This window comes from Coregonus lavaretus, assembly GCF_964263955.1.
Source record: "Coregonus lavaretus genome assembly, contig: HAP1_SCAFFOLD_4839, whole genome shotgun sequence".
NCBI lineage: Eukaryota > Metazoa > Chordata > Actinopteri > Salmoniformes > Salmonidae > Coregonus > Coregonus lavaretus.
The window spans coordinates 15,089-32,500 of NW_028164483.1; the positions used below are offsets into that span (position 1 = coordinate 15,089).

General features: G+C 48.4%; 1 pseudogene across 1 annotated transcript in view; it reads left to right on the top strand.

Moving 5' to 3' along the window:
- Window positions 1-1,438: 1,438 nt before the first annotated feature.
- The window catches only part of LOC311116972 (2-hydroxyacylsphingosine 1-beta-galactosyltransferase-like), a 20,902-nt pseudogene continuing 4,928 nt past the window's right edge, over window positions 1,439-17,412 (top strand). Inside the window, exons 1-2 of the transcript in view lie at window positions 1,439-1,447; window positions 1,583-1,725. The product of the transcript in view is annotated as a 2-hydroxyacylsphingosine 1-beta-galactosyltransferase-like (transcript). The remainder of the gene's footprint in view (window positions 1,448-1,582; window positions 1,726-17,412) is intronic.

The following is a 17,412-nucleotide window of genomic DNA, read 5'->3' on the forward strand; positions in this document are numbered from 1 at the left end:
CCCCTATGGATGCCCTTTAGGACACAGGGAGGAGGGTAATGTTATCCCTAGACCCCTATGGATGCCCTTTAGGACACAGGGAGGAGGGTAATGTTATCCCTAGACCCCTATGGATGCCCTTTAGGACACAGGGAGGAGGGTAATGTTATCCCTAGATGTTGATCTTGGGTCCATTTCCCCCACTAATGGTTCCCCGACTCCCGAGATGACGCAGCGGTCTAAGGCGCTGCATCTCAGTGCTGGAGGCGTCACTACATTTCCCCCCCACTAATGGTTCCCCGACTCCCGAGTGGCGCAGCGGTCTAAGGCGCTGCATCTCAGTGCTGGAGGCGTCACTACATTTCCCCCCACTAATGGTTCCCCGACTCCCGAGTGGCGCAGCGGTCTAAGGCGCTGCATCTCAGTGCTGGAGGCGTCACTACATTTCCCCCCACTAATGGTTCCCCGACTCCCGAGTGGCGCAGCGGTCTAAGGCGCTGCATCTCAGTGCTGGAGGCGTCACTACATTTCCCCCCACTAATGGTTCCCCGACTCCCGAGTGGTGCAGCGGTCTAAGGCAATGCATCTCAGTGCTGGAGGCGTCACTACAGACCCCCCACTAATGGTTCCCCGACTCCCGAGTGGCGCAGCGGTCTAAGGCGCTGCATCTCAGTGCTAGAGGCGTCACTACAGACCCCCCACTAATGGTTCCCCGACTCCCGAGTGGCGCAGCGGTCTAAGGCGCTGCATCTCAGTGCTGGAGGCGTCACTACATTTCCCCCCACTAATGGTTCCCCGACTCCCGAGTGGCGCAGCGGTCTAAGGCGCTGCATCTCAGTGCTGGAGGCGTCACTACATTTCCCCCCACTAATGGTTCCCCGACTCCCGAGTGGCGCAGCGGTCTAAGGCGCTGCATCTCAGTGCTGGAGGCGTCACTTCATTTCCCCCCACTAATGGTTCCCCGACTCCCGAGTGGCGCAGCGGTCTAAGGCGCTGCATCTCAGTGCTAGAGGCGTCACTACAAACCCCCCTGGTTCGATTCCAGGCTGTATCGCAATCCGGCCGTGATTGTGAGTCCCCATAGGGCTTCACACAATTGGTCCAGGGTAGGCCGTCATTTTAAATAAGAATTTTGTTCTTAACTGACTTGCCTAGTTAAATAACGTTTTTTTTTTTTTATGGTTAGGATTGGGGGAGGGGAAGCTGATCCTAGATATGTACCTAGGAGAAACTTGTGACACAGAGAGAGGGGTGGGGACTATCACCTCACTCAGGGGTCAACCAGGGTCATGGGAGACAGACAGGAAGTAGAATTATCACGTGACTGTCGTGCTGGCCTGTGACATCACATTCTGTTATGGTTTGGTTCTCTGTTTGATATCAATAAAGTTTGACGATGATGCAAAAAGAGTCCAGAGATACAGTAGTCGTGGGTACAGTAGTCATGGAGGGGGTAGTCATGGAGACGGTAGTCACGGGGTGTTAGGTGTGTGTGTGTGTCTGTGTGTTGTTGTGTTGGACAACAGATAGTCCTATGTCTAGATTTGAACTGTCTCCTCTCTCTCTCTCTCTCTCTCTGTGTGTCTCTGTGTGTGTGATGCAGGAGTTTGAGTCGTGGGTGAGTGACACGGCAGAGCATGGGTTCGTAGTGGTATCGTTTGGCGCCGGGGTCAAATACCTCTCAGAGGACATCGCTCACAAACTGGCTGGAGCCCTGGGCAGGCTGCCCCAACGCGTGGTCTGGAGGTACTACCAGTTTCACTCATTCACATTCCCTTCCACTGCAACTGGGAGGGCTCGGACACAACATGGCTGCTGAATTCACATTGGTTGAGTTCCTCCCCGACTATATTGCAGACGCATGCCAAATCTTACAACACCTGGATAGGTATAATTTACTTGGCACACAACCATTGGTTGATGCAATGCAATGCCTGTGCATCTAGTTGGGCAGGAACTCAACCATTCACTCCCACTGCAACTAGGAGGGGTAGGACACAAAATGGCTGCCAGGGGTGGCACCATCAACCAGATGGGTGAGGTAAAATGGCTGAATGATAAACTACCACTGCTACTGTGGGCACTAAAATGGCCCTAACACCTTACCTAATATCTCCAGTGTTGACATGTTGAATTATATACTGCAATGGCCTCTTACCTAATATCTCCAGTGTTGACTCGTTGAATTATATACTGCAATGGCCCCAGCACCTTACCTAATATCTCCAGTGTTGACTCGTTGAATATTCCCTAAAAAGCTAAATAGTTTTAACCAAGACCCTAAGTAGTGCACTAACCAAGACCCTAAGTAGTGCACTATACACAGTCCCTTTAGAAAGTATTCACACTTTTTATACATTTTGTCGCGTTACAAAAATGGATTTAATTGTCATTTCTTGTCAACACTCTACACAAAATACTCTGTAATGTCAAAGAGGAAGAATTATTTTAATTTTTTATTTCTATATCTTGATTACGTAAGTATTCACACACCTGAGTCAATACTTTGTAGAAGCACCTTTGGCAGCGATTACAGCTGTGAGTCTTTCTGGGTAAGTCTCTAAGAGCTTTCCACACCTGGATTGTGCAACATTTGTCCATTTTTCTTTTAAAAATTCTTCAAGCTCTGTCAAGTTGGTTGTTGGTCATTGCTAGACAGACATTTTCAAGTCTTGCCATAGATTTTCAAGCCAATATATGTCAAAACTGTAACTAGGCCACTCAGTAACATTCAATGTCGTCTTGGTAAGCAACTCCAGTTTTTATTTGGCCTTGTGTTTTATTGTCCTGCTGAAAGGTGAATTTGTCTCCCAGTGTCTGGTGGAAAGCAGACTGAACCGGGTTTTCTTCTAGGATTTTGCCTGTGCTTAGATCTATTAAATTTATTTTTATATTTTTTTTAAAATTCCCTAGTCCTTGCCGATGACAAGCATACCCATAACATGATGCAGCCACAACCATGCTTGAAAATATGAAGAGTGGTGTTGTGTTGGATTTGCATTAATTACAAAAATATATTTTCTTTGCTACATTTTTTTGCAGTATTTCCTTAGTTGTATTCTGTGCGGGCTTCCTTCTTTTCACTCTGTCATTTAGGTTAGTATTGTGGAGTCACTACAATGCTGGACCAGTCCTCCTTCTGATACAGTGATGCTGGACCGTAGGATCCTCCTACTGATATATATATATTTTTTTATTTTTTTATTTATTTCACCTTTATTTAACCAGGTAAGCCAGTTGAGAACAGGTTCTCATTTACAACTGCGACCTGGCCAAGATAAAGCAAAGTAGTGCAATAAAAACAACACAGAGTTACATATGGGGTAAAAAAAAACATAAAGTCAGAAATACAACAGAAAATATATATACAGTGTGTGCAAATGTAGCAAGTTATGGAGGTAAGGCAATAAATAGGCTATAGTGCAGAATAATTACAATAGTATTAACACTGGAATGCTAGATGTGCAAGAGATTATGTGCAAATAGAGATACTGGGGTGCAAAAGAGCAAAATAAATAACAATATAGGGATGAGGTAGTTGGGTGGGCTAATTTCAGATGGGCTGTGTACAGGTGCAGTGATCGGTAAGGTGCTCTGACAACTGATGCTTAAAGTTATTGAGGGAGATAAGAGTCTCCAGCTTCAGAGATTTTTGCAATTCGTTCCAGTCATTGGCAGCAGAGAACTGGAAGGAATGGCGGCCAAAGGAGGTGTGGCTTTGGGAATGACCAGTGAGATATACCTGCTGGAGCGCAGACTACGGGTGGGTGCTGCTATGGTGACCAATGAGCTAAGATAAGGCGGGGATTTGCCTAGCAGTGATTTATAGATGGCCTGGAGCCAGTGGGTTTGACGACGAACATGTAGTGAGGACCAGCCAACAAGAGCGTACAGGTCACAGTGGTGGGTAGTGTATGGGGCTTTGGAGACAAAACGGATGGCACTGTGATAGACTACATCCAATTTGCTGAGTAGAGTGTTGGAGGCTATTTTGTAAATGACATCGCCGAAGTCAAGGATCGGTAGGATAGTCAGTTTTACGAGGGCATGTTTGGCAGCAATATGATACAGTGATGCTGGACCAGTCCTCCTACTGATACAGTGATGCTGGACCAGTCCTCCTACTGATACAGTGATGCTGGACCAGTCCTCCTACTGATACAGTGATGCTGGACCAGTCCTCCTACTGATACAGTGATGCTGGACCAGTCCTCCTACTGATACAGTGATGCTGGACCAGTACTCCTACTGATACAGTGATGCTGGACCAGTCCTCCTACTGATACAGTGATGCTGGACCAGTCCTCCTGCTGATACAGTGATGCTGGACCAGTCCTCCTGCTGATACAGTGATGCTGGACCAGTCCTCCTACTGATACAGTGATGCTGGACCAGTCCTCCTACTGATACAGTGATGCTGGACCAGTCCTCCTACTGATACAGTGATGCTGGACCAGTCCTCATACTGATACAGTGATGCTGGACCAGTCCTCCTACTGATACAGTGATGCTGGACCAGTCCTCCTACTGATACAGTGATGCTGGACCAGTACTCCTACTGATACAGTGATGCTGGACCAGTCCTCCTACTGATACAGTGATGCTGGACCAGTCCTCCTACTGATACAGTGATGCTGGACCAGTCCTCCTACTGATACAGTGATGCTGGACCAGTACTCCTACTGATACAGTGATACTGGACCAGTCCTCCTACTGATACAGTGATGCTGGACCAGTCCTCCTACTGATACAGTGATGCTGGACCAGTCCTCCTACTGATACAGTGATGCTGGACCAGTCCTCCTACTGATACAGTGATGCTGGACCAGTCCTCCTGCTGATACAGTGATGCTGGACCAGTCCTCCTACTGATACAGTGATGCTGGACCAGTCCTCCTGCTGATACAGTGATGCTGGACCAGTCCTCCTGCTGATACAGTGATGCTGGACCAGTCCTCCTACTGATACAGTGATGCTGGACCAGTCCTCCTACTGATACAGTGATGCTGGACCAGTCCTCCTACTGATACAGTGATGCTGGACCAGTCCTCCTGCTGATACAGTGATGCTGGACCAGTCCTCCTGCTGATACAGTGATGCTGGACCAGTCCTCCTGCTGATACAGTGATGCTGGACCAGTCCTCCTACTGATACAGTGATGCTGGACCAGTCCTCCTACTGATACAGTGATGCTGGACCAGTCCTCCTGCTGATACAGTGATGCTGGACCAGTCCTCCTGCTGATACAGTGATGCTGGACCAGTCCTCCTACTGATACAGTGATGCTGGACCAGTCCTCCTACTGATACAGTGATGCTGGACCAGTCCTCCTACTGATACAGTGATGCTGGACCAGTCCTCCTGCTGATACAGTGATGCTGGACCAGTCCTCCTGCTGATACAGTGATGCTGGACCAGTCCTCCTGCTGATACAGTGATGCTGGACCAGTCCTCCTACTGATACAGTGATGCTGGACCAGTCCTCCTACTGATACAGTGATGCTGGACCAGTCCTCCTACTGATACAGTGATGCTGGACCAGTCCTCCTACTGATACAGTGATTCTGGACCAGTCCTCCTACTGATACAGTCATGCTGGACCAGTCCTCCTACTGATACAGTGATGCTGGACCAGTCCTCCTACTGATACAGTGATTCTGGACCAGTCCTCCTACTGATACAGTGATGCTGGACCAGTCCTCCTGCTGATACAGTGATGCTGGACCAGTCCTCCTACTGATACAGTGATTCTGGACCAGTCCTCCTACTGATACAGTGATTCTGGACCAGTCCTCCTACTGATACAGTGATTCTACTGTGGTCTTCCCTTTGAGTCTAAAGTCTATGTTGATACAGCCATACCACAGAAAGAGAGTGTCTGTGTGTGTGTGTGTGTGTGTGTGTGTGTGTCTTTGTGTGTGTGGCTGTGTGTGTGTGTGTGTGTGTGTGTGTGTGTGTGGCTGTGTGTGTGTGTGTGTGTGTGTGTGTGTGTGTATGTCTGTGTGTGTGTGTGTGTCTTTGTGTGTGTGTCTGTGTGTGTCTGTGTGTGTGTGTGTGTGTGTGTGTGTCTGTGTGTGTGTGGCTGTGTGTGTGTGTGTGTGTGTGTGTGTGTGTGTGTGTGTGTGGCTGTGTGTGTGTGTGTGTGTGTGTGTGTGTGTATGTCTGTGTGTGTGTGTGTGTCTTTGTGTGTGTGTCTGTGTGTGTCTGTGTGTGTGTGTGTGCAGAGAGTAAAATGCCTGTGATTCCGAGGGTCATTACAGACACATTATATAATTTATCTAGTGTAATCATTTACCCAGAATTCCACTGTTGACCCATTCACTACAGAGCTGAGAGAGACCGAGGGAGGGAGAGAGAGAGAGAGAGAGAGAGAGAGAGAGAGAGAGAGTAAAAAAGCTTATTTCTCTAACATTTTGTGCACAAATGTGTTTACATCCCTGTTAGTAAGCATTTCTCCTTTGCCAAGATAATCCAACCAGCCTCACAACCGCAGACCACATGTATGGCGTTGTGTGGGCGAGTGGTTTGCTGATGTCAACGTTGTGAACAGAGTGCCCCATGGTGGCGGTGGGGTTATGGTATGGGCAGGCATAAGCTACGGACAACAAACACAATTGCATTTTATCGATGGCAATTTGAATGAACAGAGATACCGTGACGAGATCCTGAGGCCCATTGTCGTGCCATTCATCCGCCGCCATCACCTCATGTTTCAGCATGATAATGCACGGCTCCATGTCGCAAGGATCTGTACACAATTCCTGGAAGCTGAAAATGTCCCAGTTCTTCCATGGCCTGCATTCTCACCAGACATGTCATCCATTAAGCACGTTTGGGATGCTCTGGATCGACGTGTACGACAGCGTGTTCCAGTTCCCGCCAATATCCAGAAACTTCGCACAGCCATTGAAGAGGAGTGGGACAACATTCCACAGGCCACAATCAACAGCCTGATCAACTCCATGTGAAGGAGATGTGTCGCTCTGCATGAGGCAAATGGTGGTCACACCAGATACTGATTGGTTTTCTGATCCACACTCCTACCTTTGTTTGAAGGTATCTGTGTCCAACATCTGTATTCCCAGTCACGTGAAATCCATAGATTAGGGCCTAATGAATTTATTTCAATTGACTGATTTCCTTACATGAACTGTAACTCAGATAAATCTTTGAAACTGTTGCGTTTATATTTTTGTTCAGTATATATAATGGTGTGTATGGACAGTATATGAATATAAAGGGTGTGTACAGCAGTAGTTATATAGGATGAACCATGACTAGAATACAGTATATACATATGAAGTGGGTAAAACAGTATGTAAACATTATTCAAGTGACCAGTGTTGAATGACTATGTACATAGGGCAGCAGTCTCTAAGGTGCAGGGTTGAGTATTGGTTGGTAGCCGGCTAGTAACAGTGACTAAGTTCAAGGCAGAGTACTGGGCGTAGGCCGGCTAGTGGTGACTATTTAACAGACTGATGGCCTGGAGATAGAAGCAGTTTTTCAGTCTCTCGGTCCCAGCTTTGATGCACCTGCACTGTCTCCGCCTTCTAGATGATTTTTTATTTTTTTATTTCACCTTTAGTTAACCAGGTAAGCCAGTTGAGAACAGGTTCTCATTTACAACTGCGACCTGGCCAAGATAAAGCAAAGCAGTGCAATAAAAACAACACAGAGTTACATATGGGGTAAAAAACATAAAGTCAAAAATACAACAGAAAATATATATACAGTGTGTGCAAATGTATCAAGTTATGGAGGTAAGGCAATAAATAGGCTATAGTGCAGAATAATTACAATAGTATTAACACTGGAATGCTAGATGTGCAAGAGATTATGTGCAAATAGAGATACTGGGGTGCAAAAGAGCAAAATAAATAACAATATAGGGATGAGGTAGTTGGGTGGGCTAATTTCAGATGGGCTGTGTACAGGTGCAGTGATCGGTAAGGTGCTCTGACAACTGATGCTTAAAGTTAGTGAGGGAGATAAGAGTCTCCAGCTTCAGAGATTTTTGCAATTCGTTCCAGTCATTGGCAGCAGAGAACTGGAAGGAATGGCGGCCAAAGGAGGTGTTGGCTTTGGGAATGACCAGTGAGATATACCTGCTGGAGCGCAGACTACGGGTGGGTGCTACTATGGTGACCAATGAGCTAAGATAAGGCGGGGATTTGCCTAGCAGTGATTTATAGATGGCCTGGAGCCAGTGGGTTTGACGACGAACATGTAGTGAGGACCAGCCAACAAGAGCGTACAGGTCACAGTGGTGGGTAGTGTATGGGGCTTTGGAGACAAAACGGATGGCACTGTGATAGACTACATCCAATTTGCTGAGTAGAGTGTTGGAGGCTATTTTGTAAATGACATCGCCGAAGTCAAGGATCGGTAGGATAGTCAGTTTTACGAGGGCATGTTTGGCAGCATGAGTGAAGGAGGCTTTGTTGCGAAATAGGAAGCCGATTCTAGATTTAACTTTGGATTGGAGATTCTTTATGTGAGTCTGGAAGTTGAGTTTACAGTCTAACCAGACACCTAGGTATTTGTAGTTGTCCACATACTCTAGGTCAGACCCGTCGAGAGTGGTGATTCTAGTCGGGTGGGCGAGTGCCAGCAGCGTTCGATTGAATAGCATGCATTTAGTTTTACTAGTGTTTAAGAGCAGTTGAAGGCTACTGAAGGATTGTTGTATGGCATTGAAGCTCGTTTGGAGGTTTGTTAACACAGTGTCCAATGAAGGGCCAGATGTATACAAAATGGTGTCGTCTGCGTAGAGATGGATCTGAGAGTCACCAGCAGCAAGAGCGACATCATTGATATACACGGCGAAAAGTGTCGGCCCAAGAATTGAACCCTGTGGCACCCCCATAGAGACTGCCATAGGTCCAGACAACAGGCCCTCCGATTTGACACACTGAACTGTATCTGAGAAGTAGTTGGTGAACCAGGCGAGGCAGTCATTTGAGAAACCAAGGCTATTTAGTCTGCCAATAAGAATGCGGTGGTTGACAGAGTCGAAAGCCTTGGCCAGGTCGATGAAGATGGCTGCACAGTACTGTCTATTATCAATCGCGGTTATAATATCGTTGATAGCGGAGTGAACAGGCAGGGGCTCGGGTGGTTGATGTCCTTGATGATCTTTTTGGCCTTCCTGTGACATCGGGTGCTGTAGGTGTCCTGGAGGGCAGGCAGTGTGCCCACCCAGTGATGCGTTGGGCAGACCGCACCACCCTCTGGAGAGCGCTGTGGTTGCGGTCGGTGCAGTTGCCGTACCAGGTGGTGATACAGCCCGACAGGATGCTCTCAATGGTGCATCTGTAGAAGTTATTGATGGTCTTAGGGGCCATGTGGATGTGGGCATGCTCTCTGATGTCTCCTGAAGTCCACGATCAGCTCATTCATTTGGTTGACGTTGAGTGAGAGGTTATTTTCCTGGCACCACACTCCCAGAGCCCTCACCTCCTCCCTGTAGGTGGTCTCGTCATTGTTGGTAATCAAGCCTACTACTGTTGTGTCGTCTGCAAACTTGATGATTGAGTTGGAGATATGCGTGGCCACACAGTCATGGGTGAACAGGGAGTACAGGATGGGGCTGAGCACACACCCTTGAGGGACCCCAGTGTTGAGGATCAGCGAAGTGGAGGTGTTGTTTCCTACCTTCACCACCTGGGGGCGGCCTGTCAGGAAGTCCAGGACTCCGTTGTACAGGGTGGGGTTCAGACCCAGGGCCCGGAGATTAATGATGAGCTTGAAGGGAACTCTGGTGTTGAAGGCTTAGCTGTAGTTGAACAGCATTCTTACATACACTCTTAGAAGAAAAGGGTGCTAAGTAGAATCATACAGGGTTCTTCGGTTTGTCCCCACAGAAGAACCCTTTTTGGTGCTGGGTTGAACCCTTTGTAGAGGGTTCTATCTAGAACCTTCTATGTAGGGTTCTTCAAAGAACCCCCTGTACATGGTTCTACCGAGAACCATTTTATCATTTAAAGGTTCTTCCTGGAACCGTCTGTGAAGGGTTCTACCGAGAACCATTTTATCATTTAAAGGTTCTTCCTGGAACCGTCTGTGAAGGGTTCTACCGAGAACCATTTTATCTTTGGAGGGTTCTTTCTAGAACCCTCTGAACGGTTCCACCAGCCTTATTAGCCTTTAACATGTTATTATTTATGGAAATACAATACATATATATCACAAGGCCTTTTGTTGAGGGTCTAATTATACCCCAACACAGCGGTGTTAGGAACCTCCTGGTTTACTGGCCTCATCAGACCTACTAGTCACATTATGCTGCCTTGCAAAGTAATGTGTGATTCCTATTGGAATCCAGCCAGAGGCAGGATATCTAGCAAGTGGAATCACCTGCAGCCTGCATTCAGAACGACTGCCGAGGGTAGGGAAGATTGAATACTGAGACTACCTCAATCATCTAAACTGGATCAACCATCTCTGTAACGGGTGCTATATAAATCCATATTTGGATTAGTTTAGAAAATGTTACTTATCTTTGTGTAGCATAACATTCACTAACCAAGCAATGTACATGCAAAAAACACAAATATTACAGTAAAACAAACAATTCAGAAAATCTCCCTGCAATAGAACATGCTTGGAAATATTATATATGGTCCTATGTAGAATCCTTCTTACCTGCCAAATAATCATCAAGAACCCTTTCTTCCAAAAACAGTTCTTAGGATGTTAAAGGTTTTAGGTAGAACCTTTTGCCTTACAAAGAACCCTTGTCTTCCAAAAAGGGTTCTTCAGATCAAAACAGTTATTGGTAGAACCCTATCCCTCCTCAAAGAACCCTTTTGTAACCCTTTTTTCTAAGATTGTAGGTATTCCTCTTGTCCAGGTGAGATAGGGCTGTGTGCGGTGCGATTGCGTAATCCGTGGATCTGTTAGGGCGGTATGCAAATTGTAGTGGGTCTAGGGTGTCAGGTAAGGTAGAGGTGATATGATGCTTAACTAGCCTCTCAAAGCACTTCATGATGACAGAAGTGAGTGCTAATATGAAAAAGTCATTTTGTTCATTTACCTTCGCTTTCTTGGGTACAGGAACAATGGTGGACATCTTAAAGCAAGTGGGGACAACAGACTGGGATAGGGAGAGATTGAATATGTCCGTAAACACTCCAGCCAGCTGGTCTGCACATGCTCTGAGGACACGGTTTGGGATGCCGTCTGAGCCGGCAGCCTTGCAAGGGTTAGCATGCTTAAATGTCTTGCTCACGTCGGCCACGGAGAACGAGAGCTCACTGTCCTCGTGAGCGGCGGAGGCCCACATCGGCGCCTCAATCTTGAAGCATAGATTCCAATTGGTCAGACCAACGTTTAATAGTTCTTACCACGGATACTTCCTGTTTAAGTTTCTGCCTATAGGAAGGGAGGAGCAGAATGGAGGCATGATCTGATTTACCGAAATGGATGGCGGGGGAAGCCTTGTAGCCGTCCCAGAAGGGGGAGAAGCAATGGTCAAGAATTCATGATGAGCGAGTAGCGCAGGCGATGTGTTGATAAAACGTCATGATTTTCAATGCGATTTTCAGTGTAGTTCTTTGAGAGCTGTTGCGGTGTTGGCTTGCGGGGGAATATACACGGCCATGACGATGACCGAAGACAATTCACTAGGGAGGTAATGCGGTCGGCATTTGATGGTGAGGTATTCCAGATCGGGAGAACAAAAGGACTTGAGTTCCTGTACGTTACCACAATCACACCATCAGTAGTTAATCATGAAATATGAACCTCCACCTTTCTTCTTCCGGGAGAGTTCTTTCTTTCCTGTCCGCGCGATGGACAGAGAACCCTGCTAGCTGGATGGATGGGGACAGTATGTCCGGAGAGAGCCATGATTCCATGAAACAGAGTATGTTACAGTCCCTGATGTCTCTCTGGAAGGAGATCGTCACCCTGGTCAAAACCCTATTCCCTATATAGACTACAATATATCTGGTCAAAACCCTATTCCCTATATAGACTACAATATATCTGGTCAAAACCCTATTCCCTATATAGACTACAATATATCTGGTCAAAACCCTATTCCCTATATAGACTACAATATATCTGATCAAAACCCTATTCCCTATATAGACTACAATATATCTGGTCAAAACCCTATTCCCTATATAGACTGCAATATATCTGGTCAAAACCCTATTCCCTATATAGACCAATATATCTGATCAAAACCCTATTCCCTATATAGACTACAATATATCTGGTCAAAACCCTATTCCCTATATAGACTACAATATGTCTGGTCAAAACCCTATTCCCTATATAGACTACAATATATCTGGTCAAAACCCTATTCCCTATATAGACTACAATATATCTGGTCAAAACCCTATTCCCTATATAGACTACAATATATCTGGTCAAAACCCTATTCCCTATATAGACTACAATATATCTGGTCAAAACCCTATTCCCTATATAGACTACAATATGTCTGGTCAAAACCCTATTCCCTATATAGACTATAATATATCTGGTCAAAACCCTATTCCCTATATAGACTAGAATATATCTGGTCAAAACCCTATTCCCTATATAGACTAGAATATATCTGGTCAAAACCCTATTCCCTATATAGACTAGAATATATCTGGTCAAAACCCTATTCCCTATATAGACTACAATATGTCTGGTCAAAACCCTATTCCCTATATAGACTACAATATATCTGGTCAAAACCCTATTCCCTATATAGACTACAATATATCTGGTCAAAACCCTATTCCCTATATAGACTACAATATGTCTGGTCAAAACCCTATTCCCTATATAGACTACAATATATCTGGTCAAAACCCTATTCCCTATATAGACCAATATTTCTGATCAAAACCCTATTCCCTATATAGACTACAATATGTCTGGTCAAAAACCTATTCCTTATATAGACTACAATATATCTGATCAAAACCCTATTCCCTATATAGACTACAATATATCTGGTCAAAACCCTATTCCCTATATAGACCAATATATCTGATCAAAACCCTATTCCCTATATAGACTACAATATATCTGGTCAAAACCCTATTCCCTATATAGACTACAATATATCTGGTCAAAACCCTATTCCCTATATAGACTACAATATATCTGATCAAAACCCTATTCCCTATATAGACTACAATATATCTGGTCAAAACCCTATTCCCTATATAGACTACAATATATCTGATCAAAACCCTATTCCCTATATAGACTACAGTATATCTGGTCAGAACCCTATTCCCTATATATACTACAATATATCTGGTCAAAACCCTCAATGGTTAAACACCTCCTCTTTACAGGTGTGTGTGTGTGTGTGTGTGTGTGTGTGTGTGTGTGTGTGTGTGTGTGTGTGTGTCACACCCTGGCTCTGGGACTCTATATGTTGAGCCAGGGTGTGTATATTCTATGTATTGTATTTCTGTGTTGGCCCGAGTGGTTCCCAATCAGAGGCAACGAGTGTCAGCTGTTGCTGGTTGTCTCTGATTGGGAGCCATATTTATAGAGGCTGTTTTCCCACAATAGTTGTGGGATCTTGTTCCAGTTGGTTTGTTCCTTTTGGTCTGTACCGTAGGACTGCACGTATCGTTTGTTGTTTTGTTCGAGGGTTTACTCTCTTTAAATAAATATGTTTGCCTGCAACGCTGCGCCTTGGTCTACTCCGTCTAACGACCGTGACAGAAGATCCCACCATACCAGGACCAAGCAGCGTGTCCAGGAGCAGGCGGCCTGGACATGGGAGGAAGCGCCGGGAAAGGAGCTGGAGAGGTTGGCGATGGCCCAGGTGGGCAAATCGTGGTCCTGGGAGGACATGCTCGGGGGCAAAGGGCCATGGGCTAAGATTAAGGCCCTGGCGAGAGAGGAGCAACGGCGTCAACAGTGTCGTCGTCGGACGGACGAGAGGCAACCCCAGAAAATTTTTAGGGGGGGCACACGGCATGGGCGACTGGGCAGCAGGAGGCTGCCACAGGGCGAATTGGGAGATTAGGAGAGGAGGCCACCGGGTTTGGGGGGCCAGAAGGCAGGTTGGCGGAGCCTGGATGGAGAGCAGAGCCAACTCCCCGTACTCAGGCATGGCAGCATGAGACTGGGCAGGTTCCGCGGTATGCGGAGCTGCGTACTGTGCCACGAGTGGTCCGGCATAGTCCGGTACGTCCTGTGCGAGCACCCCGCACGTGTCGTGCGAAGGTGGGCATGCAGCCAGGACGGAGTGTGCCGGCTCAGCGCTCGTGGTCTCCAGTGCCTCTCCTCAGTCCCGGATATCCTGCGCCAGTGTCACGTGCTGTTATGCCAGTACGGGTACACAGCCCTGTACGTCCTGTGCTGATGCCTCACACAGAGTGTGTGAAGGTAGGCATTCAGCCAGGACGGGTTGTGGCAGCTCTTCACTCCAGGCCTCCTATCCGTCTCCACAGCCTGGCCCGGCCTGTTCCTGCTCCTCGCACCAAGCCTACGGTGCGCGTCGCCAGCCCGGCCCGGCCTGTTCCTGCCACTCGCACCAAGCCTACGGTGCGCGTCGCCAGCCCGGCCCGGCCTGTTCCTGCTCCTCGCACTAAGCCTACGGTGTGCGTCGCCAGCCCGGCCCGGCCTGTTCCTGCCCTTCGCACCAAGCCTACGGTGTGCGTCGCCAGCCCGGCCCGGCCTGTTCCTGCTCCTCGCACCAAGCCTACGGTGTGCGTCGCCAGCCCGGCCCGGCCTGTTCCTGCCACTCGCACCAAGCCTACGGTGTGCGTCGCCAGCCCGGTCCGGCCTGTTCCTGCTCCACGCACCAAGCCAGGGGTGCGCATCGTCAGCCCGGTCCGGCCCGTTCCTGCTCCACGCACCAAGCCAGGGGTGCGAGTCATCAGCCCGGTCCGGCCCGTGCTCCACGCACCAAGCCAGGGGTGCGAGTCGTCAGCCCGGTCCGGCCCGTTCCTGCTCCACGCACCAAGCCAGGGGTGCGCGTCGTCAGCCCGGTCCGGCCCGTTCCTGCTCCACGCACCAAGCCAGGGGTGCGCGTCGTCAGCCCGGTCCGGCCCGTTCCTGCTCCACGCACCAAGCCAGGGGTGCGCGTCGTCAGCCCGGTCCGGCCCGTTCCTGCTCCACGCACCAAGCCAGGGGTGCGCGTCGTCAGCCCGGTCCGGCCCGTTCCTGCTCCACGCACCAAGCCAGGGGTGCGCGTCGTCAGCCCGGTCCGGCCCGTTCCTGCTCCACGCACCAAGCCAGGGGTGCGCGTCGTCAGCCCGGTCCGGCCCGTTCCTGCTCCACGCACCAAGCCAGGGGTGCGAGTCGTCAGCCCGGTCCGGCCCGTTCCTGCTCCACGCACCAAGCCAGGGGTGCGAGTCGTCAGCCCGGTCCGGCCCGTTCCTGCTCCACGCACCAAGCCAGGGGTGCGCATCGTCAGCCCGGTCCGGCCCGTTGCTGCTCCACGCACCAAGCCAGGGGTGCGCATCGTCAGCCCGGTCCGGCCCGTTCCTGCTCCACGCACCAAGCCAGGGGTGTGCGTCGTCAGTCCGGCACAACCCGTGCCTGGGTCACCGGTGCCTGGTCAGGTACCGGTCAGCTGCTCCACACCGGAGCCTAAGCAATCCGCTCCTACGATGTCCAGTCCACCTCCAGCCAGCGGGGCCAGACCGGACCAGGGACGCTACGGGGGTATTATTGGAGGGTGGTGGGAGAGCCCGGAGCCGGAACCGCCTCCGAGCAGGAATGCCCACCCAGCCCTCCCCTGGTTTGTTTATGTTTAGGCGCGGTCGCAGTCCGCGCCTTTAGGGGGGGGGTATTGTCACACCCTGGCTCTGGGACTCTATATGTTGAGCCAGGGTGTGTATATTCTATGTATTGTATTTCTGTGTTGGCCCGAGTGGTTCCCAATCAGAGGCAACGAGTGTCAGCTGTTGCTGGTTGTCTCTGATTGGGAGCCATATTTATAGAGGCTGTTTTCCCACAATAGTTGTGGGATCTTGTTCCAGTTGGTTTGTTCCTTTTGGTTTGTACTTTTGGACGTCACGGTATCGTTTATTGTTTTGTTCGAGTGTTTACTCTCTTTAAATAAAGTATGTTCGTTCATCACGCTGCGCCTTGGTCCACTCACTCTAACGATCGTGACAGTGTGTGTGTGTGTGTGTGTGTGTGTGTGTGTCATCATGTTGTTTTTTAATGAGTGAAGGTGATAATGATGCAGCAAGGGAGTCATTACAGAGAGAAGACAGGAACAGAGAGAGAGAGAGGGGGAGGAAGGAGGGTGTGAGGAGGCATGGAGAGGAGAGAGAGAGAGAGAGAGAGAGAGAGAGAGAGAGAGTCAGGGAGAGAGAGAGTCAGGGAGAGAGAGAGACAGAGAGACAGAGACAGAGAGAGAGAGAGAGAGAGAGAGAGAAAGAAAGAGAGGAGGGCGTGAGGAGGCATGGAGAGAGGAGGGAGAGAGAGAGAGAGAGAGAGAGAGAGAGAGAGGAGGGCGTGAGGAGGCATGGAGAGAGGAGGGAGGGAGAGAGAGAGAGAGAGAGAGAGAGAGAGAGAGAGAGAGAGAGAGAGAGAGAGAGAGAGAGAGAGAGAGAGAGAGAGAGAGAGAGAGAGAGAGAGAGAGTGGGGAAGATAGAGCGAGAGCGATTTGGTGGAGAGAAAGAGAGAGAGAGAGAGAGAGATATAATGAATGCATGTAAATGTCCCAGTGACAGAGGAGTTTCTCTCAGCTCTCAGGTCATAAACACTGGAGCCATTTAGTCATGTGACAGGACACTCTTACCCGCTCCGGGGTGGAGAGATTTAGGACCAGCTTCCTCTTCCCCAATCCTGACCTTCATCATTAGGGGCGACTTCACCCTACACCCCTGGGTTCTTTACAACTGCCATGAAGTGATAGAATGTTGTTATGATGAGTTTCTAGGGTATCAAGTGATCAAGGATATCAGAATATACTGAAGACAATTTTGATGGGGGGGGGGTTCACATTAAATATTTAATATGGTACCATGGTTAGTTATAACAGAAGGACAGAGCTTTGCCTCTACCATCTCCCTCACTCCAGAACAAAGATCCACTCATCACGGGCACTCCCGTTCTTTGCTGTTATTACCCTTTAACCCCCAAGTCACTATATCCTGTCCGTCGACCATGCTATCATAAACATCAGTAATCTCCTTTGACATAACGGAATGTAGACTCCGTGGCACCAAGCCAATTATCTAGTAACTCTAACCTGGTCCCCATGATACTATTATCACATGAAATCATAACACTATTAAAAACCTCATATCAAATGTGGAAAGTGTTCTTGAATGGAGTGTACTTCTCTGTAGTGTACAACTACAGACCGCCAACCTCTAGTCCAATTCAAATCTGGACTTGGAAGCCAGTTCCACTGCTGTTTGTTCACATTGTTCCCCACCAATCAGGGACTGATTTAGACCTGGGACACCAGTCATTCTTCCCCACTAATCAGGGCCT